The sequence below is a fragment of the Alligator sinensis genome, unplaced genomic scaffold (genome assembly GCF_000455745.1).
Source record: "Alligator sinensis unplaced genomic scaffold, ASM45574v1 scaffold170_1, whole genome shotgun sequence".
Lineage (NCBI taxonomy): Eukaryota > Metazoa > Chordata > Crocodylia > Alligatoridae > Alligator > Alligator sinensis.
In genome coordinates, this window is record NW_005841863.1 from 4,487,009 (window position 1) to 4,511,326 (window position 24,318).

The 24,318-nt window shown below is 42.9% G+C and overlaps 1 long non-coding RNA gene across 2 annotated transcripts in view; it reads left to right on the forward strand.

The window, feature by feature from the left end:
- Positions 1–10,610: 10,610 nt before the first annotated feature.
- Positions 10,611–24,318, forward strand: part of LOC112552116 — a 100,019-nt gene continuing 86,311 nt past the window's right edge. The window contains exons 1-2 of one of the 2 annotated variants that reach the window (XR_003096477.1): positions 10,611–10,651; positions 21,071–21,223. This is a non-coding gene — a long non-coding RNA (uncharacterized LOC112552116). Of the gene's footprint in view, positions 10,652–19,356; positions 19,517–21,070; positions 21,224–24,318 lie in introns of those variants that run through there. The other variant, XR_003096476.1, reaches the window with a different exon arrangement.

Here is a 24,318-nt window from a genome sequence, read left to right on the forward strand (position 1 = left end):
AAGCTGAAGAAGTTCTACACAGATGCTATGAAATGTTGAAATGTGTCCATGATGTCCATATTTTTAATGAATTATCACAAATATCACAGACACAAGATACCATGTCGCTGTAGCGACTAAATGACTGCACAGTAACAACTGCGCAGTCGGGTGCATGTGTAAATGTGCCCAGCGTGTCACAAAAGTGTCACAGATAATACAGCAGCATGATCTTGTGACCTGATACTTACATCATACATCTTTACATAACAGGCTATGCACTCAGGACCTGATCCTGCTAGCCTTAAGGCCTGGAGGCAGGACTTTACAATGCATCGGCCGCTCAACATTAACTGTCTGGGTGCTTGCTTTTACCACATGATAAATGAATACTAAACTGCACTAGTTTGGCCCTCAGTAAAGAGAGGAAAACTACTGTGGATTCGCTTTTAGTTACCATGAGATAAGCGCGTGCACATGGTCATTTCCACAGAGCAGCTGACATGCAGTAAAGCCCTGCCTATCTTTGTCTCCTGATAACTTGTTCATGTGCCCAGACCCTTATCACATTGGCTAGAATTCAGAGTGAGTACAGGTGACAGAACTGGGGGGGTCCTAGCTAGCAGTACTATAAGAAGGGCTGCTGTAGTTACTATTAATATTGTGGTAGTACCTCTATCAAAACCTAGGATCAGGACCCTGCCATGCTACACACTGTACAAACACAGAACAAAATAAAATGCATGCCTAGGCCTAGACATCTTGGAGTCTAGATCTCTTCTGTTGGGTTATTGACTCTACATCTAACGTGGCTAATGCATATAAGTTATTTTACCTATGTGCTTGAATGGGATTTTGTTTCAGCTGTTATTAGGACATGATGTGGCATGTCCAAAGGAGAGAGATTTGAGTTAAAAACAAGTTTATTTAAGGAGAGCTTTTCTTTCTTTAATACAGAGTTGATATAAAGACTTCATGAATCTCCACAGGCAGTCCTCGACTTAGAACATTTTGAGTTACAATGTTTCTCATTTACATCATTTACAAATTGACACCCTGTTTCAACTTTCTGACCTCAGTTTTGACTTTACAACGCTTGATCCAATGCGATGCCATGCCCATCTCCCTGGAGAACATCTGTGCAAACTTCCTTGGACACTTTCTTTAAGAAAGCAGACAAGCCTCCAGAAAACCCTGCAGCCGAGACTCCTGCGAAGACTCCAGCCAAGAACCCTTCAAAAAGTCCAGCGAAGTCACCTCAAAGAAGTCCTTCCAAATCAATATGATTGCTATTTGGTATTTACAATATAAATACATTAATGTAGCTAGATTCCTCATCTATAATTGATTAAGTGCAAAATTCTGGGTTATTTTTGGTGAAAATAAGGTACTGGGCCTTGGTTCAGGAATCAATCTTCCATTTATAACATTGTTTCCTATGGGAAAAATGGCTCTGAGTTACAACACTGAATTAAGATGCGGTTTTCAGGAACCAATTGTGTTGTAAGTCCAAGGACTGGACTGCCTGTATCTGGAACATGTAAGCAGCCAAAAACCAATATATTTGGGATGAAGCTGAGATAATAGCTATTTGAGCCTGAGAGGTACTCTGAGAATCTACCCCCAAAACACCACCTTGCATTCCCTAAACAGAGAAAAATAGATTCCCACTTTGTACAGTTGAGAGATGTTGAGAAGGTTATCAAAATGGATGCTGGGGATGCCTCAGTTTCTAACAATTTTCAAAATAAGTTTGAGTCAAATTCTTCTCTCTCCTACATCAAAGTAAATTTGGAATAACAACATTGGTATCAGTTGACACCAGCTGAAAGCAAATGTGGATGATTTGACTAATGAATGCTATCTTGCACAAAATTTCAATGCACATCCTGGAAAACCTTAGAATTAGCTCCTTCTGAAATCTTTACTTCATTCCTTGTTAGTGCCACTTACCTCATGTGGCTTCTGCTCTCATTAAAGTCAATATGATTTGTGTCACTTCCAGTGAGAGCAGAGTAAGGCCCTCTCCTTATGCTCTTTGAATACTTATTCAACCAAAAGGATTGCTGTTGACTTAGGTGACTTCTCCTTACCTCATGCTTAGAGTGAGGCCTGCTATTTTGAGGAAAGAGTAAAACCAGGATCATATCAAGTCCATATGTCCCATGTAGAGAGAGAGGTGCAGTTTACTACTAAGAGTGTCCACATAGAACTAGTGCAGATAAATGGGTATGGTCACACTAGCTTCATGTATACAACCCCAAGGTACTACAAGTAGGCCAGGCAAACAGCTACCTCCAATATTAATTTGTAGCATTTTACTACAGTGCAAGGAAAATATTTCTTTGTATGTTTTGTTCTTTTTTAAAATGCTAATCTAATTGCAAAACTATGATAATGCACTTTGAGTATTGCAGAGTTTCCGGGATCGTGTGCAGCTGCAGACTTTCACTTCATGCCAATGTACCACCCTGTGATGGTAGACCTTTTTTAAAATCCAGTTTCTAAAAATGCTGAGGTATTTTGAAATAAAAGCCCAGTGAAAAATAAATCCTCTGTCCCTCTCCTCATCGGTTACCCTTTTCACTGATTTCTTAAGAGATGATGGCCAGATTCAGAAAGTAATCCTAGTAGTAGTTTCAATGGGACTATTCATGAAGCGCTTTTAGTGAGAGCATTTGAAGCTGGCCCTGAAGAAGGAATCTGCAGTTCCAAGAGCATGAAAAAACACACAGTCATAGGTGAACAACATGCAAAAGAACGTTGCGTGTCTCTGCAATTTATATTGTGTATTAAATCACCATTGGATAAAATACTGAAATACTCATTGCAGCAGGGACTGTGGAATCCTGATCTTTCCCATCCTAGGTGACTGCTCTAACCTTCAAACTTGAGTCATACCTAGTTGTCTGCCTTTCTCTGGGCCAATGACTGTTTAATTATTCCAAGAGAAGTGAAACAATGCCAGCAGGAAAGATTGAGAACAATCCCCACCCCTGAAAGGCTTATCTTCTCATGTAACATCTTGGATGAATTCTTTAACCAATGAGCTATTGGTAAACTGGAGGTAGCAGTACTCTCACTCTCTCCCCATATTTTGAAAGAAACCTGATTGCATAGGTGTGTTTGTGCAGCCTGCCTGATCGCAACCTGCTCCTAGTCTAGTTTGTGGCTTCTGATGGGGCTTTGGTGTGAGTTAGGCTTCTGATGGCTGCTTGGGATCGTCAGGGCATGGTGCACTGTGTGTGTGCGCTCTGTATCAGGATGTTGTCCACTTGGAGAACTTTACTGCCAAAAACCTTTACATGCTTCCAGTGTTAAAAATTAGCATGTGAGGTGTTAAGGATATATCCTATGGATCACTCTAATAAAACCATCTGTATGATTAAGAGCTTGAAAGATCAGGCTCTTAATTTGTATTTTTGGGGAATGGCAACTCCCAAGGATTCATGGAATCCAGATAAATATCCAGAAGTTTAGCTACTCATATGAATCTCAATAAGCTGTACTGTGATTCTCCTAGGAACAACTCTTCTGGTGAGAAATCCTAGCCTGCTTGATGGCAGCTGAGTAAAAAATACCACGTGTACAGCTTTCCTGTTGCGATATGGCAGTTTCCTCTGCCAGATGAAACCAGGAGATGACAATGAATAGAATTCAGAGGGAATGTTAAATGACCTTAGTTAGGTGTTGTCTGAGTTTCTGGGGAAGTTTCACATTGGTCCTTTCTTTTCCTGTCAGTTTACCTGTTCCTTGTGCTTATGCATTTGTCACGCAGCTTGTTCTTCCTCCTGATAGGTCTTCTGTTTGGCAGGGAAATGAAGATTATGAAATGCCATCCTGGACCAGATTGCTGATTCTTGTAATCATGCCCATGACCGCTCCTTGATGTCAAAGCAACACAATCTGAACATCATCCTTTGCCAACAGTTTCCAGAAATTAGCCAATTTTTATTTCCTAGTCTAAGTCATAGCATGATATCTCCAGGATATCTGAAGGGTAAATGATGACAAATACCATTTATTTAGTGGTAACCACTGTGGAAAGTTCTGGGTACTCAGTTTTCCTTAGTTGCATCACAGATGATCATTTTTTGCTTGCATGAAGATGCAAGTGGACATTCACCTCTGTTAAAAAAGCCTGCACTGTGCCTTAGGGAGTCAACCAGCAAGCTACTGGATCTTTATCAAACTGACATGGAGAGCACTTCTTACTGATAAGGGGACTTAGTATTCTACTCAGGAATAGAATAGTATTTGGCCTTTCAATGATACAACATAAACTGAAGCATGAATCAGCCTACTGCCTGTATATACATGGAGGAAAGCCTGCGGCCCACTACCTCTGCCCCCCACCAGCTGTGGCAACGTGAGCAGGCTGCAGGTTTCAGGGATGGTGGGAATGTATTTGGACAGCTGTGGAACACGAGCAAGAGGAAGTAAAAGGGCTGTCTCCAGGCAAGCATGTCCTGATTTATAACGGAACTCTATTTATGTTAGTCGTAACCACATTATTCAATATAATTGGGGTCAAAAATGAATGAGCTTGAAAGAATGTAAAAAAAATTTCTAAATTCCCATCATAAATAAAGACCTGGTTTAGATGGTTTGTGAGAACTCCAGAAGTTGAAAGAGTAGCAAAACCCAGTGTTTTCCAAAAGATAATGCCAGAAATGCCACATGAAAATTCTTCAGTAGTGACTGCTTTTTCTCTCCCCCGCCCCGCTTTGGTACTAGACGATATCAGTTTCATCTGTCACAATTCCTCCTCTTTGTGCTTTATTTAATGTTAAATACATGTAAGCTCTCTAATTCTGTGTCAGTATGCTGCAGCATGCAGCTCTCACTTACACTCCATGCGTGTCCTCTGAGGGTAGAACAAGTATTTGTCATGTTTTTCCCCTATTACGCTGCTTCCCTGTACACTCTTCCTTTTCAGAGCCCAGTGCCTAGAGACACTGAGCACCAGCAGGTCCCACTGAAGTCAGTTGCCTGTCAAGACTGAATTGTTTAAAAATTAATATATTTTTGTTTCCTAATCTCATTCTTTCAGATATTTTTATCTGGAGTATATATTGCCTGTGGGTCATTTGCCCCTGTTAGGATTGCTGGTTTGCATGTCTCTTGCCCATAGGTCTTCCTCTGACCGTTTTCAGGTTAGCATGAAACGTCTCTTCTCCCCTCCCCACCCCTTTTTATTTCCACCTACTCAAGACCTTCCATGTTTGCTTTGAGGAGTGATTGGTTAATAGTTTCAGACAATGGACTTTTTTATGGTTCTGTTATCGATGTTAAACAGTTTGTCTTCATTTTGACAGAAAAGTACAGAATATGGCTTTAAGCTATAGTAATGCGAACATTTACTATTACAGTTAACCTTTGCTCTTCAGTTAAAGCTGTATTGAAAAGACTCAAGCCAAGGGTCACAGATAAAACATCCCTGGGGTTTTTTCCCCTCTCTTAAACCAAGTTGCATCAGTGAAACATTAACTTGGTAGATTATTTACTACTACACTATATAGAAGAAATACGTACTGTACTTTTGCTGCCTTACTCAGGTTTGATTTATATGGCCTGCCTGGATTCTACAGGTTCTTCACTGTGGCTGGGCTTGGCATATGCTAGCAGAGGAAACAGGCAACTAAAACCTGCCTGAGTAGTGGTCAAAATTCTCAATAATTCATAAAGTTTTCTTCCTACATCTTTTCTACATAAAATACAGCGCTGTGAGTTCCGGTTTGCATTACAACCATGTTAAACTCAGAGAAATGCTAGTTTCAAGCAAAATTGGGAAGCCTTGCAGTTCCCTGGCTCCCAGATTCTCATACAGGTTATACACTGGCACCCGCATAGCTTAGAGAAGATGTGGCCAACCTGTGGCACAAGTGTCCCAAGTGGCACGGGCAGCCTGTGTATATGGCCTGGGACAGATCAGGGAGGGGACAGGCAGCACAGCAGCAGATAGGGTAGGGAGCAGAAGGCAGAGCAGATCAGACAGGGAAGGGAAGGCAGGACGCATAAAATAAATCAGGAGATTGGGCAGAGAGCACAGAGTAGGGAGCAGAAGGTGGAGCAGCAGATGGGGCAGGGGAAGGGAATAGGAGTCAATGGGGAGTGGGCAGGAGTGGTGGCTTGCCTGCCAAAAAAGTTGGCCCCTAATTTGTGGCTTGCCTGCCAAAAAGGTTGGCCCCTACTGTCTTAGAGCAATATTAGAATTACAGATTACAGGTTTCCCTCGCTTTATGCGGGTTCTGTGTGTGCAAATTCACTCTTATGTGATGACCCTTTTTATACCAAAAGTTGGTTATATGCGAGGTAAATTCACTCTTATGCGATCGGTGTGGTGGAAGCCTGCAGTCACCTGCTTTGTGCGGTGCATTGTGGGAGTGATGTGCACCAAAATATAGTCTCCTGTGTGGATCTGCGCTCGTCACTTGTTGTCTGCGACACGTGTTTCTGTAGTTGCCGTCCCGATTATGGTAACATTCATGTGCTTGCGTGTACTGCCTGCTGTTGGCGAGTACAAAATTGTCTTGTAAAAGTGGTAGAAATGGGTCTGGGGGTCAGTACAGTCGAGGCCTTGGAACGTATCCCTGTTTGTTACATTGTAAACATGTTTCATTTACGTGAATTCAAGTTATGCGCTGTTTTCCAGGAACGCACGTACAGCATAAGTGAGGGAAACCTGTGCAGCACCTTGTGGGCTGCTTTAATCAATACCAGCTGCCTATGGCCATCAGGTGGCCGGCCAGAGCACAGCATGTTATGATCACACCCCTCGTGACCTGGTTGCAGGAACTGGTTACACAAACTTGCTGGCAGAGTAAAGTATTCAGGGCAAAAATGAACGAGTCCTCTCAGGAATGGTGGAACAGGGACAGAGAGAGTCTGACTAAATTATGAATTTAGTACTGGGCAGCGCAACAGGAAGAGACAACTTGATAAAAGATATCCTTTGTAGCTGCCTAGCCCATAGCTCCCTGTTTTCTGACAGTGAAATAGTCTTGTAGAGGATGATCTCCCACTTCCTTCCAATCTCTTTGGGAGGCAGGAGTTACAGTAATTCTTGGGAACAAGACTTCCCTATTTCTTTTGCAGCCCTCTCCTCTTGGCTATTGCCTAATGTTATCTCCCTCCCCTGCAAATTGGTGCTCCTCAAAGCTAAGGGAGTGAAATGTGAGTAAAACAAGGGATTTTACTGAGTCAGCTTCCTTTATTTTTTTCTGTCAGGCAATTGAGAAACAAACGTGATATTCCCCCTTCTACCCAATACAAAACTGTAGGTTAGGTACCTGGAGTTTTAAATGCTTTGGGTTGCAACTTGTTTGTGTGCCTCTGAGAAGGTGTCTTGGGGGAGCAGGGAGGCGTTGATCTTTTGGGTACTTATGGAAACAAAGGGCAGGGCCCTTTCCTCACATCCACTAGGGAAAGTCACTAAAAATGTCATTTACTCAGGCCTCTCAGGATTCATAACATTGACAGAGGATTATACCTTGACTTTAGCATGGCTTTTGATATGGTCTCCCACAGCATTCTCGCAAGCAAGCTAAGGATGTATGGGTTGGATGAATGGACTGTAAGGTGGATAGAAACCTGGCTGGATTGTCGGGCTCAGCGGGTAGTGATCAGTGGCTTGATGCTGAGTTGGCTGGTATCAAGTGGAGTGTCCCAGGAGTTGGTCCTGGGGATGGTTTTGTTCGGTATCTTCATTAACGATCTGGAAGATGGGATGGATTGCACCCTCAGCAAGTTCATGAATGACACCAAGCTGGGGAGTGTAGTAGATACATTGGAGGGTAGGGCTATGATTCAGAGGGCATCTCTACATGTTTGCCCAAATGCATAGTTGTTACTGCACACTCATTTACTTGCTTTAGCAAGTATGAAATGACTATACAGTAACTGCCGGTACTGTACAGTCCTGGTGTTGCATGGGTCATTTCTGAGCCTACTGTGCAGTAGCAACCAGCTACAGTGCAGCAGCTTGCTGCTACTGCACAGTAGCAGCAGTATCACAGTTCATCCCCGCTGACGCTACATCACCGTAGTGACGAGCTACATCACTGTAGTTCGTCACTATGGCAAATGTAGCATCTTGTGTAGAAATGTCTGGACACCCTGACTGTGAAGAAGTTTTTCCTAATGTTAAGCCTGAACCAGGCTTGCAGGACTTTGTGGCCATTACTCCTGGTTTTCTCCAAGGGTGCCCTGGTGAGCAGTGTTGACCGAGCCCATGATATATTCCCCTGATGTAGCGGTAAGCTGCTACCAAGTCCCCTCTCAGCCTTCCCTTTTTTAGGCTGAAGAGGCCCAAGTTCCTCAGCCTTTCCTCGTATGGCTTGCTTTGCAAGTCTCTGATCATACGGGTAGCTCATCTCTAGACTCTCTCAAGTTTTTCCACATCCTTGTTGAAGTGTGGTGCCCAGAACTGGATGCAGTACTCCAACTGCGGTCTCACCAGTGCTGAGTAGAGTGGAAGAATCACTTCCTTCGTTTTGCTTGAGATGCACTGGTTGATGCATGCCAGAGGCTTGTTTGCCCTGCTGGCTACAGCATCGCACTGATGGCTCATGTTCATACTATGGTCTCTTATTACCCCTAGGTCCCTTTCAGTCATGGTGCTAGTCATTTTGGCTGCAGCAAGCCTGTAAGTATGTTGGGGATTATTTGTCCCCAGGTGGGGCACTTTACATTTCTCAATGTTGAACTTCATCTGGTTTCGATCCACCCAGCTTCCCAGCTTGTTTAGGTCCACCTGTATCTGCAGCGTATTTTGAAGTGTAACCATGCTCCCCCATAACTTAGTGTCCTCCATGAACTTGGCCAGTGAGCTCTTCACCCCCACATCCAAATCATTGATAAAGATGTTGAAAAGCACTGGACCAAGCACGGACCCCTGAGGGACACCAGTACGAGAAGCCAAGCAGGGTAGAAGCCATGAGCAGAAGGCTCCCAACCCCAAAGTTCAAGGGGAGACCCTCCTGTCCCCATCTCCCAACCAAATCCCAAACAGAAGAGCTTCTCTCCTGCAAGGTACTGCCACACTACCCCCAGCCATCCCAGCATTGATCCAGGGACCTCATCCAGGCATAGTACTTGGCCAACTTTGATACTCCTTCCACAGGGCCCACCAACCCACGGCAGACGTGGCAGCATCAAATCTGGCCCAGGCAGCAAAGCCAGACTTGATGTTGAGACTGACATATGGGTCCACCCTAACCTAGCAATTCCAGGCGTCTGCCAGCATGCCTTGCTTCCCCCAGCTTGCTCAGCTACCTGCTCACCTCAGCTGCCTCATCCTCCTTGCTATTGACCTGTGTGTGGGTTCATCTCTTCTCCCCACACTGCTTGAGGCATGTGTATTGACCATGAAATGAAATGTGGAGTCACAGGCAGACAATATGAAAAATAAGTAAATTAGCTTGCATTTACATAGTTACATGCATAAAATGACAAATACATATCTGCACAAACCTTGGAAGCTGCATCTCAGAGCTTATGTTCAGTTCCCTGATCCCCGGTCTTTCCTTTTTTTTTTTTTTTTTTTGCATTGTAAATGGCATTGCTCTCTGGCAGTGGTAGCCCCTAGCATCCAGCTGTAGGTGGAAAAAGAGTGTGAATTAAAGGGAAAAGCTGTTCCCCATGACTCTAACCCCTTCTGAGGCCCTCAGGTCTTGCCTGCACAACATACTAGGGCCTGTTAAATAAAAGGGGGGTTTTCAAATAGATTTATTGACATCAGAGCAACTGTCTGCTAGAAAATATCCTCCAGTCAGTTTAAAAGTGGCCTATATCAATTTAGTCCAATGCAGTCAGGGAGGAATATAAGCTAATACTTCCCTCTGGAGTAAGGTGAGCTACAGTTTGCCTATTGTTATTCTCCAAGATCCAAGCAACAATGCATTTTTTTAGGGACTGAGGGGAAAAGCTTAGTTTGGAGAGGGCAAGGATAGAAAAATGATCTTTCAGGAAGAGACCACAAGCTCCTGCAGAGAATGGGACAGATATTTCCCCCTCAGAAACAAAGGGGGAAAGGCAAAGTCCTGTTAAACAGACTGGTCTTTTTTTCATTCTCCTTGGCACTGCAAAGTTTCAGTATTTAAATCCATGTTATAACTGTGCAGAATAAAATTTTGTGCCTAGGTTCTTTTGCTTTTTCTCTTTGGGGGGTTAATTTGTATCCTCAACCATTGATGGCAGTGGGCTTATAAGTGAGGGTAGATTTTAGCCCAAGGAGAAAAGATTAAAGATACAGTACATGGTGCTGTATCTTGCAACTGGAGAAGGCTAACAATGATGGTGCATGGAAGTTAGTTAGCTGTGAGCTTTGCTCAAGGGGGCATAGTGATTGGACTCCAATTCAAAGCTTACAACTCTCACTTCACATTTTAAAACCATTAAAATAAGTGCTGCTCAAAAGAGATGACATTTCTTTCTCCAAGATGTCAGTGACTGGGATTTACTATCTGCTGTGATTTCTGCAGCTTTTAGTGCTATCCTCTCCATTTCTAAGTTCAAGATTTCTTTCACAGTCACTGTCTGTCTTTAAAAATAGTTTCACTTACACGTTGCTCAATCAAGTCTATTCTTGGATTCTTCTATTTCTGGAGCATTTACTTTTCAGACCTGCACAGATGGCTATGAACTACGGCTGTCACTAGGAGCTGGCCAGGTCAGTATTGTCAAATGTGAAAACCTGATTTTGGGTAGTTCAGTTTTTGGAAGTTTTGTAGCTTAACATACCATACAAGAGTCGGGCTTCTAGTGTGTAGATGCATTTGCACAGTGCTATTACGGTCTGCTTTCAGGTACCTCAAGTTCAGGATTTGAAAGTCACTCCAGATGAGTGGTCACTTTTGAAAAGATCAGCTTGGATATTTACTTCACCATATTTCCCTTTATCCTAATAGTTGTACTATTCCCTATATTTAGAACTGGAAATATTTTAAGGATTGCCAGTAATGTAAATGGTGCAACTTAAATTCCCCATCCAAGTGTTTTGAAGCGTACACAAAAAGTGCTGTGCACAGTGTCAGATGCTGCATGCAGACCGAGGATTTGAATCTGAACATCTGCATGTGTATCTGCGTGTGCGCATGCAGTGTCTATTTAGAGGCAGGGTTCTGTGTCTGATCCTCCTTGCATTTCCTGTATCATCACAGCTACAAGATCACTCCAATGCTATCACGCACTGTCTGTCTATTTAGAACATTTTGCCTGCACAGATGAGGGGAATATTTTTAATGGTGCCCTCAGTGGTGTTCAATGTCTTTTAATGGTGCCCTCAGTGTCAGGGGACGACTAATGTAAAGTCTAAAATGGTTAACAATGTTTTCTACTTTATTTTAGTATAAATAAGGAAGTACAATGAATGGCCGTCTTTACAATCAGCTATTTTCAATTCCTCTTTTTTTTTTTGGATCCACCCTTGGACACGAAAACTCCAGTGAGGGCATGTAACTAAGAAGCAATCCATGGTCACTTCAGATATCACATGAGTCATCTAGTTAACTAGATTTTACTGGAAGACACTATTCTGATTTCAGTAACAGAAGTACGCAAATAATGGAAGTCATATAGAGTTGTGATGTTCCTTTTTTTTTTTTACTTCAATTAACAGCAGGGTCCATTTTTCACTATTACTTTCACACAGTACTTTCAAGTAATTCTTTGCGGTTCCTTAAATTTCGCATTTCCCTGGAAATAGATTTACTGTGATCACGTAAGTGACAGTATTACATTTTAAATTGGTGAGCATAGGAGAACGCAGTATTTCATCACAGCCACGTTATCTGTTGGTATCACCTCCCACTGCCCATAAAGTTTAGCAAGGTTTTGTACAGTAAGATGTTGGCTCAGGGCATGGACAGATGTCCAATTTAATATTTTTAAAGCCAAGGACTTACTGCCTGGGAGCTGGCAGCAGCTGATCTGTTTCATCTGGCCTTTTCTAACCTACAATAAGTAAAGCTAAGCCAAAATAGTCTATCCCAGATTAAAGCAGGGTTTTAAATTACTGCAGTTTAGCTTCACTGACTGAGGCTAAGGAATAGGCAGATGAAACAGTTATACTGGATCAACTGGACTTTGATAAGACCTTCTTGCTCTCCCCCACCCCACACATTTAAAGTGGTGCATCTGTTTAGTCTGTTCACTCCCTGCATCAAAGAACAATAGAAAAGGTGTCTAAGAAAGACCTGCTAGACCATTGTATCCCTGTCTCTGCAGAGGCAGTTGTAGGCTCTACACTGCAGATCCTTTCATGTGAATTGGACACACTTGCACAGAGGAGTTGTGTCAACTCCTAGTGTCCGATCCACTTTTAGTGGTGAAGTAATTCTCCAGGGTGGAGAGAGGTCAGCCTGAGAAGATTATTACAAAAAATTGCTTCTGAATAGTGACTTGAATTCCTGGAACCTCAGAGGATTAAGATGAGCTGTCTATGAGCTGGCCAGCTTGTGTTGTCTTCCCTTGATGTCTGGTTCTCATAGAAGATAAGGGTGTAGTACTGCTACCAGCTACTAGAGATACTCTTTTGATTTGGTTGTTAAAGGATCAAGCTTAGTGCTAAAAACTGGGTGGTTTTTTAGCCCAGCTCATGACACATTTAAACCTTACTAGTTTCTTGTTTTCTATGACAGTCATATCAGATTCCTTATGGGTACAGCATAACTGATTTATGAAGTCTCCGTATATGATGTATTCCTAAATATTCCTCAGCTTCACTGAGAACACCCCTGTATGCAAGGGCAGGGGTCTGTCAGTGCTGTATCTCCTTTATTACAATGGCATGGGATTCATTCAAAATTCCATTGTCTTTTAGCTGGTCAGATTCTCCTAAATCATTCATGGTGTTCCTGACCTGGGCTGATTTGCTTAATGTGCCTGAATCCTAAGATGGGTAACACTGAGAGAAACTGAGATGGGCAATAAAGGAATTTCCTTAAAAGCCAACATGGATTCCACAGTAAACTCGTACGTTCAGCTGTACATGCCATGGGCCAAATTCTGAACTCCTGGAATCCTGCCTGTGTATATTTAGACCGACTTCACTGAAGCTGATCTATGTTATAATTTTGCCCTTTTTCCTCTTTAATAACAGTTGTAATAATCTCTTCCTATTCCTTTTGCTGTGGCATCTCTCGCGCTGGGGAGCCTTCACCTGCTGTACCAGCCATTTATCTGTAGGAGCTAAGACATACAGTTCATCAGTAAGTTTGTGTAGCGTAGGGGCAGCAGACTGAGAAAATGGAAAAGGAAAGCAAAAGACTAAGAATTATTTCCTGAGGATCTTACTCAGATAAATTCACAGAACAAATAGGGCTGAGGAAGTTATTCATGGCCAAATGGAAAAATCATGATGAGGTAAAGTTGGCACCCAAAGCATTTGCACAGTGATAAATACCCCTGACAGCTGAACTGACTATTTAAGCAGTAATTATTCAAACAGGTACAAGTGATGAAAACATCTATGGCTAAGTACAGTCATTTAAAAAGCCCAAGGTGGAAGTGCTCTAAGTATTGCTCCTTACTCAAAGTGCCCTAGATGAGTGTGGGAGCGACTAGAACTGACAGTCACCCTGGGAGGAAGGGGGTGCACAGAAGTGGCCTACACTGGCTGAGGCCAGCAAGCTGGGGTGCTCCCACATGCGTCCCAGGCAATTGCTGGCACAGCCCCTCTCCCCAGCCATACCCCCTTACCAGCTGGAGGCTGTCAGCAGCAGCTGTGGGGGGAGAGAGGGGGAACGGAGCTCTCTGCCACATGGGCTCCCTCCAGCTTTCTGGCTCTGATCTTATGGGGGGCTGGGCCTGCATGGCAGAGGGGCTACATTTCAAGCTGGGCCAGGGAGCCCCAAGCTGCCACTCCTGGCTGCAGTTGTCAGGAGGCTTGGGCCTGATCCAACCTCCCCCAAGACCAGGAGCCAGCAAGCTGGGGGGGGGACCATGCAGCAAGGGGGCTCTGTCCCCATACCTCCTGCCCAGCCACACAGGGCAGAGACAGCCCAGGGGCAGGGCTCAGCCAATGCTCATCCAGAGCAGGTTAGCACCAGTGGAAGCTAATACGCTGCCCTGCAAGGGACCCCTGGGATGCCAGAGGACTGTGACCTAACCTGAGTCATGATGGGATCTGGTACAGATGTTTGATAAAGTGCTATAACCTAAAGTGCTTTAGCCTGATACCACATCCATCCAGGGTTTTCTGCCATTTTTAAAGCACTCTATGTGTGGTGAACATCTGCTTGGTTAGGTTACGGCTGTAGAGTGCTTTCTGCATGTTTATTACACGGTAAGTGTAACATCTGTACCCAGCCTAAATTCCATATTTTGGGCTAGGAAGGGTAAATATTGTCCATTTTGTTTGATAAATCACCCAGGCCCCCCTCTACATATTACATCTGTTGTGCAATTACCTGGTTTACTGCGCAATTTAGACTGGCTACATGTACAAATTAACCGTGGCATCTTAAGAAGGTCCAACCAGCTATAAAGTTATTGCTAAAAAGTGTGTACTAGCTCTATAGTTGGTTTTTCCAGCTTTAATTTGCATGAGTAGCCTGTGCTTCCATACCTGGAAGACCGCAGCTGCTGCAATCCAGGGCAAGTCTCCTGCACCAGCATGATAGGATCTTATGCTGCATCCCACAATCATGCCTCCTGCCATGCACATGTACAGACCTTCCTGCTGTTGTTTTACATAACACTTGTTATGCCCATCTTCTGCTTCCCTGGGTCTTGGTCAAGAGTTTTCTGCTTCTTGCAGAATGACTGGTACATCTGAAAAAGGCACTTGGTTCCCTTTCACATGGTTTTAATGATGATGTCATCATGCAGGTAACCACTGATGGTCAAGACCTATATAATTAAGGTTGTAGAATACAGTACTGTGTTATATGAGTATAATCCAAGGGACTGCACAGCCCATTCAAATCTTTAAAACACTTGTATTCATGGATACTCCTCTGAAGTCAAACCACAGTAGCCTGAACTTCAGATACTAGAAGCTAAACCACACTCACAATGTTGAGAACAGAAAGTACAATCGAGTGAGGTGGATTTTGAAAGACTGTTTTAGTGAACTTTTCATAGCAGTCTAAATGATGTAACCCTTTAGTGACTTTGAGGTACATGTGTCGGTTGCTCAAATGTTCAAGAATAAACCACAGAAACATTCATTTCTATAGAATGGGAAACCAAAGCACAGAAAAGTGAAATTAACTGGCCAAGGAAACCCAACTGGACATGAACAAGGTCAGGGCTATATTCAGGATCACCCAAAGCTTCATGTCTTCTATAATAATCATAACCTGTTGTAATTTTTCTGCTAAGCAAGAATGTACTGTCTCTTTTCCTAAGTCTAAAGTATAAGTTTATGCTTACACCTCTAAGTATTAACACTGTCAGTTGAATAGCACTGTCTCAGCTTCCAGGTGACAGTTTTCCTTACTTCTTAAAAGAAGAGAAGTGTTACCAGAAATACCCTACAGAGAGAACAGTTCTTGTTGCTGGGAAGTTGCACATTCAAGTGTCCAAGCCCAAAACCACAATGTACTATTTACTTTAGACAGTCATGCGATAACGCATTTCTTTCTGTTGCAAGCTGTTAAAAATAAAACAGCAATTCAGAAAAGTTAAAACAAAAAGGGGCACCTGACTTTTCACGTAGTTAAATGTCTAGGGTAGCCAGTTCATGGGATGAATGAGAGCAAGTTTCAGGGCTTGATCTCTTCTGCCCAGATGTAAAAAGGCAGTACATAATCTGCCTACATTGCTTTGAGAAATAATCAGCACGGTAAAGTGTTGTAAAGCCAGGACAGGGTTATGACATTTGACTGAGAAGCAATTAGGCCATGCACTTCTCCCATAATCTTATTTGCACTTTCTTCCTCACCACTCTCGCCTGTGGAACAGCTTTCTGGATCAAGTTCACTTGCCAAAGCATTAAGAGCTGACCTGAAACTCCTTCAACCGTATTGGTTAATCCTTCTTTTCTCCATCATGGTGTGCAATGGGCTTCATGGAGCAGCTGTGTTCCCCTAGTCTTTCTCAGTGACTTTTCACTGTCTGAAAACAGGCCCTGCTGCTGCTGTGAGAGCCATCTGGATAAACCCCTGCACCTACATGGAGCACAGCTGAAGCCTTTGTAAGCTCCTGAGGGCAGGGATCATGGACACACTTATGATCAACAGAGCTGTGCCAATGAATCCAAGTTTACGTTAATACCATGTCTTAGTCTCTCTTGTGAACTGCCTAGTGCCAGGGTGCCGGGTGTTAGGGCATAAGCAGGTGTGAGGAGATAAGTGCAGGCTCAGGGGTGTCACTCAACTCATAAAAGCCTCAAGTCAAATCAGGGGTGCCTCACATTAAAAAGGTTGAAAGGCTGGCCTAGCGTGATAGATGCCATATTGGTCAACACTGAACCAGAGGCATGAGTCTCTACAGTTTGAGTTACAGATCAGGGTAGTGTCTCCTAAAAACTTGCATCTTCTGTGGATTAAACTCAAAAAGGGGACCACGCAATGCATACTTGACTAGGGGTTACCCAGAACACCTTTGGATGAAGTGAAATAAATAGTGACAGCCAGGGCAGTGTAAAGTACTTCCAGTAAGAAAAGCAGTGATGACCCATCACACACTGGGTAAATTATGCTTTGATCACAATCTGCTTTAAGCATTCAAAGAGAAAAAAAACAGTGGATTCTGGCTTCTTAATGATAATAATTAGAATGGAAATAGTTTGCTGTAACTGGCTTTTGTGGGCTGAAATTTTATACTGCAAAAAATGGTTCATGTTGTCTGTAAAAATAGTGAGAAGCTGGAAAGATTGTTTCCTCCTCGGAGATTTTCAGCATAAATGGACTCTCAAGGCAATTGATTTAAATAAGTCTGACACCAACCAGGCTTTTAAAAGCTTTTCATTCTGGTTGATCAGATCGAAACCGCCACTGCTCCCACTTCTGCTCTGTGGGACAGACTGCGTTGATCTGCATGGGACAAAAATGACTATCTCTTATCACCATAACATCCATGTGACCACCAGGACGGATACTGCAGCCAAGCAGGTGCAGCAGATTCCACGATGCGTTATCTCTAGCCACGTACTGTCCTGTTTCTAGAAACACTCTTGTGATTGAGGCGATAAGAGCCCACCACAGTACTTCTCCTATGTAAAGGAGTCAGCAAAAGTGTCTTCATCAAAATGAACTTATAGTAAAAAGCGCAGTAGGAAATATAGATAGAACACTGTATCATTTTCTTTTTTGCTTGCTAGGGGAGGTGCATCATATTTACTGGGCATCTGGTAAAAGGATGGTTAGTAAGTAATTAAGGTCCCAACACCTTGCAGACACTCACATGAGCAGGCCCATTCAACCCCATGCACCTCCTTACTTGTGTAAAGCTACTCATGCACCTAGAACAATTACTCTCTGCTTATCAGAGTGCTGCAGGGAGCATTAACATTCAGCCGCTACTACACAGATGTCATACTGGCGTGTTTTAATTTGAACCCTGTTAACCCCCAGTGCATCCAACATGTTGTTACAATACCTGGCATTTAAAATAGTTTAATATATATCCCACAATTTAAAAAGATATTTGACATACATTTACAAAGGAACAAAGAATGTGTTGTTGTTTAAAAAAGCGGGAAATGGAACATTTGTCAAGATGCCTCCATTAAATACCAAATCCTTTTATTTTATGATTGCCTCTAGGTTCCTGGCATTTTTCCAGCCTGGCACTGAATGAATGCTTTTAGCTTTGCAAGCAGACATCTGTGGAAGCCGAGGGTCAGGGACCCAATCCAAAGCTAATTGACTTCAAATTTCCTTGGATCAGGCTCTAGTTAGGTGTCCCAAACATTTAGGACCATCACACTGTACTCCAGTGCACAGGTAATGCTGAAATCTTCCCATGTGCTGCTGCCTAGGTGGAATTCCCAACCACCACAGGCAAAGTCTTACTAGCAGTTTTTGTCCTTTTAAATTAAATGTAAGCATGACCTTTTCCTAGGACTAAAAGCTTCCCTGTGGTGAATAATGCAGTATAGAGCGAAAGAAACCCGTGCAAATGAGCTACGAAATGGGAGGGAAGGGTAACTCCCAACCATATTTTCATTGCACCCTGAAACAAACTATGGTTGGGATTCAGTGGATTCCCCAGAGGTACTGGGGTGCACGAGCAGGAAGCCTTGGCAGCCCAGGTAATTTCCAGATGGAAAACTGGAGTTGCGGCATAACCTTCTCTACCCATCTCCCCATGGCTTTTCGCCCCTTCTAGATTCCCTCCAGTACACATCTCTGTGGGCTACTGGAAATGTGCTGGAGCTGCTGTCACCCTTTACCAACTGTGCTCCCACAAGTGGATCTGAGAGCTGCAGAGAGCTCATACATCGCTCCCCCACATCCTTCCCTATATTATCACCCAGCACTTCAGTTTGCAGGGGCTTTCCAGGAGCTGGCTTGTAATGAGTACAACTGCTTTCCTCTCAAGTCTGAAGAGATACTGAAAATACCTAATTAGCACATCAACTTCCTCTGTTCCCCAGAACCTATTTCCCAGGGCTGTATTTGTACAGTTTGAAATGACCAAACCAGTTTTAAAAAAATAATTCTCTCTCCAAAAAGCCTTCCCACCTACCCCTCGCCCTTTTGCCAAAGCTCAGTTTGAAGGAAATGGATATGCTTATAAACTCCAAGGAACAGGAGTTCAAGATGAAACCTGAACAAAATAATTATGACAAATACACCCCAATAATAGAGAGTAGCAATGAGGATGGCATAATGCCCAGAGGGGTCTCTGGTAAATGTTAATGTGTTTGCTCTTTTTTTCTATTTTTAAAATTATGTTTACAGTAAACATGGTCCTTCTCTGGAGAGTGCTCCTCCTTCCTTGTAGACTTATTTTTTCTTTACCATATCAAATAATAGAAATCTAAGTAAAAGCTTGTATTGATGATTCTGAATCATTACCTGCACATAAATAATGCAATGGATATAGGGCTTTTTGCAGTTCATGTGATCTTTGCAAACTAATCTCGATCTCCACAGATGTGGCCATAATTTTAAATATTGGCCAATGCTGACCGAATAAAAAGTTATCAGCTTATAGTTTATTGGTAACCTGTTTGTTATTCATTATTTGTGATATGCTAAAGGTCACCAACAGCAAATGGTGCTGCTCCCTGATTGGATAAGAACCATTTTGAACAAGAAAATGCAATTAGTAAATACTAAATGTAGAAAATGCTCTTTGTCTTACAAGCATCATTTTAGCAAGTCAATGCAGGTATAGATATAAAGAACAGATGTTCTGCCAAAATTCAATTAAACAAAACTCTTTTGTGCAGGTGCTCTCAACTACCAACTATATGTGAGCTTGAACCTGAGCAGACTAAGGACATTTCAGAATTTGCACAATGTTAACAGATACTTGGTTTTGTGGCATACAAATAGTTCATCTTCAGGCACCAAGCACCGGGAAGTTTTGTTCGAGGACTGAAAATATCCAGATCGGGAGATACCACAGTAATTTCAAAGTGGGTGCAATTTTACAAATATGTGTAAATACAATGATAGACAGTTTTTGCTTAACTATATGGCAAAAAAAAATTTGGGACAAATTCTGTCTTCACTTAACTCTTGCCGTACCAGTGAAATCATGCCTATACACATGCTCCGACGCATTCTGATTAGAACACGTTCTGATTCGAGCAGCGTTTCTCAACCCATAGGTCATGACCCAGAAGTCGGTAGCAAGAATATATGAAAGGGTTACGAACAAACTTTAAAAATGGATTCTCCTTTAAAGGAGAAAAATGTGGGAAACCATGGCTTTACCCTTGTAGGCTGCCAGAGTTGCAGCCTGCAAGGGGCTGCTTGGGGCCCCCCATGCCCTACATACATCTCACCCTGCCCCACACACTGGGGGGCAGTGGCTCAGGAGTGAGGGGCACTGGGTCAGGACTGGCCATTGATGTTTACAAATGGGTCCTGGTACAAAAAAGGTTGAGAACCACTGGATTAGAGCAGTCTAATTAAAAGGCTCCAACCTGCTGCAGCTTTTCATGTATTCAGTGTCCCACATTTCAAAGTGGTGGCAGAGGTGCTTTAACTAAAGCCCATTCAATGAGTTTTAGTTAAAGCACCCCTTCCCCCCAGCCATTTTGAAACATGGGATGCTGAATACACGAGACACTGTGGCGTTTTAATTAGAGTGACCCCCGAGACCTGCTTTAATTAAAACGGCTCCCTCTTCACCCCACCCCAAAGCACATGTATAAGTACTGAAAGCAGACTTTAACCTTTAGATGTTATGGGCTATAACGATCTATTTACCTTTTACCCATGCGCATGAAATACTGCATCAGACAAGTCTATAATTAGTTTAAACTAAAACAAAGTGCATGTCTATTATTAACAATATTGCTTAAAAATCTCAACACCCTGGCTGGAAAATCAAAGCCAAGTAACAGTTCAGAGACAGTCAATGCTTATAAAGCTTATGACCTTAGTTACTGACTATACATACAAACAAACAAACTAACCAGACATAGATATCCCCTAGGAATGATCATGGTTTGCAAAATTTTGGGGGCTTGCAGCCAGCCTGTAAAGACCATGGAATAAATAAATGTGTCTCCTCATGCCAGCTCATTAGTCAGTGCCCTTTCTACACTAGCTGAGAGTCTGGCTTGTAGATGTGCTTCTACGATTTTTGATCCTTTCCAATAAATATTGCTGACTCTAAGGCTCTAGCAGTTAGGAAAAATTCCACTGAAAAATCACTGACAGCACCGTACACTTTGACACAGCTTCCTCAATAATGCTTCCACCTTCTACCCGTCCCTCTTTTGGGGCAGTTGTTCATGTCTATCTGATCCCTATTGTTCTGTGACACACTAGATCATTGCCAGTGTATATATAATAGTGTATCTGTGACCCTTACATTCAGCAATCTTAATTGGACCTTTTCAGTCATCTTTAGGCCATATGGTGTAACTGTTTCTTGTTCTGATGGACTTTAAATATGCACAGTTAATTATGAATGATAATAAGTCAATTCTTTTGCTTATTTGCTTCATCCATTGCAGCATGGCATATCCCTACCAAGAACCTAAGGATTGCCTCTGTGTCTCCTTGTATTTGCTCCATCCTTCAAGGCCTCCTGCAATCAACCACCATCATATAAAGCCATGAATAATACTTCAAAATCAACAAGAGAGATCACTACTGAGCAAGACAAGGTTAGATCATGCTATCTGAATAGTGCATGTTCTCCCCTCAGACTACCTTAGTGTTTGCTTCCAAAGCCCACTGAAGTTGACAGGAATTTTTGCCTGTAAATATACAGTCGTCTGCATTTTAGAGGCAGGTGAGTGGGATGGAGAGAGCGGTTAATGGTAAACTTTTTCACAGTGACAACTCATTTTGGGAGCCTCTATTTTTGGTGTGAGCCATGTTGGACATCATTTTCAAAGATGGCTAGCTGTAATTCCAGCTGCAAATGCCTGGCATCTTTGAACAATCAGAGCTTATGATTTTAACCTGTGTGCCCAGAATTACCTCTGAAAATATGAGCCTCCATGACCAGCCACACAGTGAATAAATTTTAGGGAATAAACTCATTAGAAAAAGGAGCTCATGTCCATGGATTGGATATGTTTCTGGCTCCCAACTCAATTCACTAGGCTGTGCTGTTTTCCAAAATCTGTATTTGAATATTTCTGCACTGGTATTATCCCCTATTTCAACACTCACCTGTACAAAGCATGTTGCCGTTGATACACATAAAACCTTTGTTCTTATTGAAGTAGTACCAGAAAGACCTTTCTTTGCTTCCACCATTTTGTTTCAGACACTGTCATGATGAGGCAGACAGGCAATGAGACAGCTGTGATGACTAAACAGATAGCCAGAAAAGTAGCTTTGCAATAACTGTAAAAGTTCACAGAAAGTCTTCACTTATTCATGTGATGCCCCAGCAGGGTGGAGGATGGTTTGACTGGTACAAAATACAGAACGACAGCTTGCTTCAAAGCCAGGAGTTGGGGAAATTGCCTTACTAACAAACAGGTGGATTATTGCCTGTGGAAATTGTCAGTCTTTGTACATGAACTACTCCTGTGCCCTGGGATACAAGTGGTAGGGATGGCATAGGATCTTAGACTCACTGTATCGCACTATACAGTAGCATAATCTAGCTACAAGACTTCTACTGTGACATTAATTTTCTGTGCTTTGGATGAAATCCTACTATTATGCTTGAGAATTATGTATGGGAGCAAAGCTGTGCTGGAAATGTCAAAAATCTCAAACCCATCCTGCCTGGGCACAGCAAGATAGCCCAAGGTGAGTGAGGAAAAGGAATCCTGCTTCATTAGAAAAGAGCAACCCATGGCTCAGAATTTGTCCTGCTTGCATACCTGCCTAAAGGCTGAGCTCCAGCCATGGGCCCTAGTGGCCAGACATCTGGCTGTATGGACCTCTGGCATTCTTTGAAGTTGCCTGTTCTTTGCCACAAGCTTCTGGGTGCTGGATCAGAGTCCTGCCCAGATGCAGTGCAGGTGTGCAAGCAGGACAGATTTTTAGGGAGAGAGGTTCTTTATCCTAATGATGAAACCCAGTATTTTAGGTGTGTTCCTTCTCACTCTGTGCCCAATCCACAGGCATTATATGACTTTGCTACAGCTCCAGTCTAGGGGGCTTAGGCTTAGGTACCTAACTCCTATTGATGACCGTTGTCTTAGATGTTTAGAAACCTTTAAGGAGCTCATAAAAGAGCTCTTAAGTTTTGAAGCGATTGCAGAAGAGTGAATAACCCAATTCCACTGCATCATGTTTTTTCAGTACGTTTAATAAGGCTCTTAACATTTTCTACAAGTTCTCCTGATGGGACATAATTTATCCAGCTTATTTGAAAGAGTCCAGTGTGCTAGTCTGAGATTGGCTTGCCAAGTGCACCCACAAGAGCAGGTTGAAGTCCCCCTGGTAGAGGATGCAGCTGATACCAGACTGACTCTTGTACATAGGGAAAAGGCCCAGTAGTAGCAACTGTGGGTTTCTCACACCCACATTTTGCCCAGCTAACGGGATGCATCTGCAAATTATAATATTAAGCCTCCAGTCCACTGTCTGCCTTCACTCACTGTGCTGTGTCTGATTTGTGTAAACTCTTCAGGTCCTGTCATCTTCTATTTGTGTGAAATGTCTTGCACACCTCCAGAGCTGCATGAAAAAATAAATAACCTTCCTCATCAATAATCAAAGGGGAGAGCAGCTGCAAGCTGTACTTTGGCTGACCCTGGTCTAAGAGAACTGATATAAGGGAAGTAAAATACTGACATGTTGCACTGCAAGGCGGCAGGCATCATTTCACCTCCAATCTGAAATTATTTGCGTACCTGCAAGAGCTGGAAGTCTGAAAGGGTTTTTCCTGGTAGATAGGTATTGTACCATGCATGTCTTAACTTAGTGCTTCCTTGACATGCACACTTGACACTCAGAAGAGGTCCAAAAGAAAAAAACTGAAGGAATGTAGGAGGAGAAAGACCCTGGGGCTTCATTCTGTGTTGTGCTTGGGGGGCGGGGGGAGGGAGGGGTACTCAGCATCTCTGGCAAGGTTTGCAGCATTGATTTTAACTGCTTAACTCAAGGACATCCCTGGAATCAGAGTAGCCTGCAGAGCCTTTTAAACGTGCTGCCCCATGTGAAGCCGCAGTTCTTGGGATGACACATTATGTGAATTTCCTCTAGTTTATCTTCACTTTGTTTCTCATATTTGGCCGTCTCCAATCCTCGTAGGGATAGCAGATACGCACAATTTCACATGTTCCTCCGCAGCTGAATTTTCCATGCAAATCCCACTTTTACAGCTCTCTCGTGTCTTCCAAGAGGAGAAATGATGTTTCTGCCAGTTTAACCCATGAAAATACAATCAGCATCTGAGCTAGGGAGGGAATTAATAAATCCCTGTGAACGTGTCTTGGGAAGGAGTGCTGGTTTGCTTTCAGGACTATGATGCAATTTCATTGATGGGATGAGAATCATTTTTGCTTCCATCTACACCTTGGCATACTCATCAGTTATGTAGCCCAAATGAAGTATTCCCATGTACATCTAAAGGACCTTCCCACCTTTTCCACCTCTCCAATAGCTTTACTGATTTTTCTCTTCAGTTTTCAAAGAACAGTCATAGTTTGCTTTATTTTTAAGCCTAAATCTTTCCATCCTAACTCTCTTGCTGGATCCAAGCCTGTCTTCCTTCCTCGGGCTGCACTAAAAATAATACTTCTCAAAGCAGTTCCCCCTACAACTGTGCCAGCAACAATTGATTGAGGAC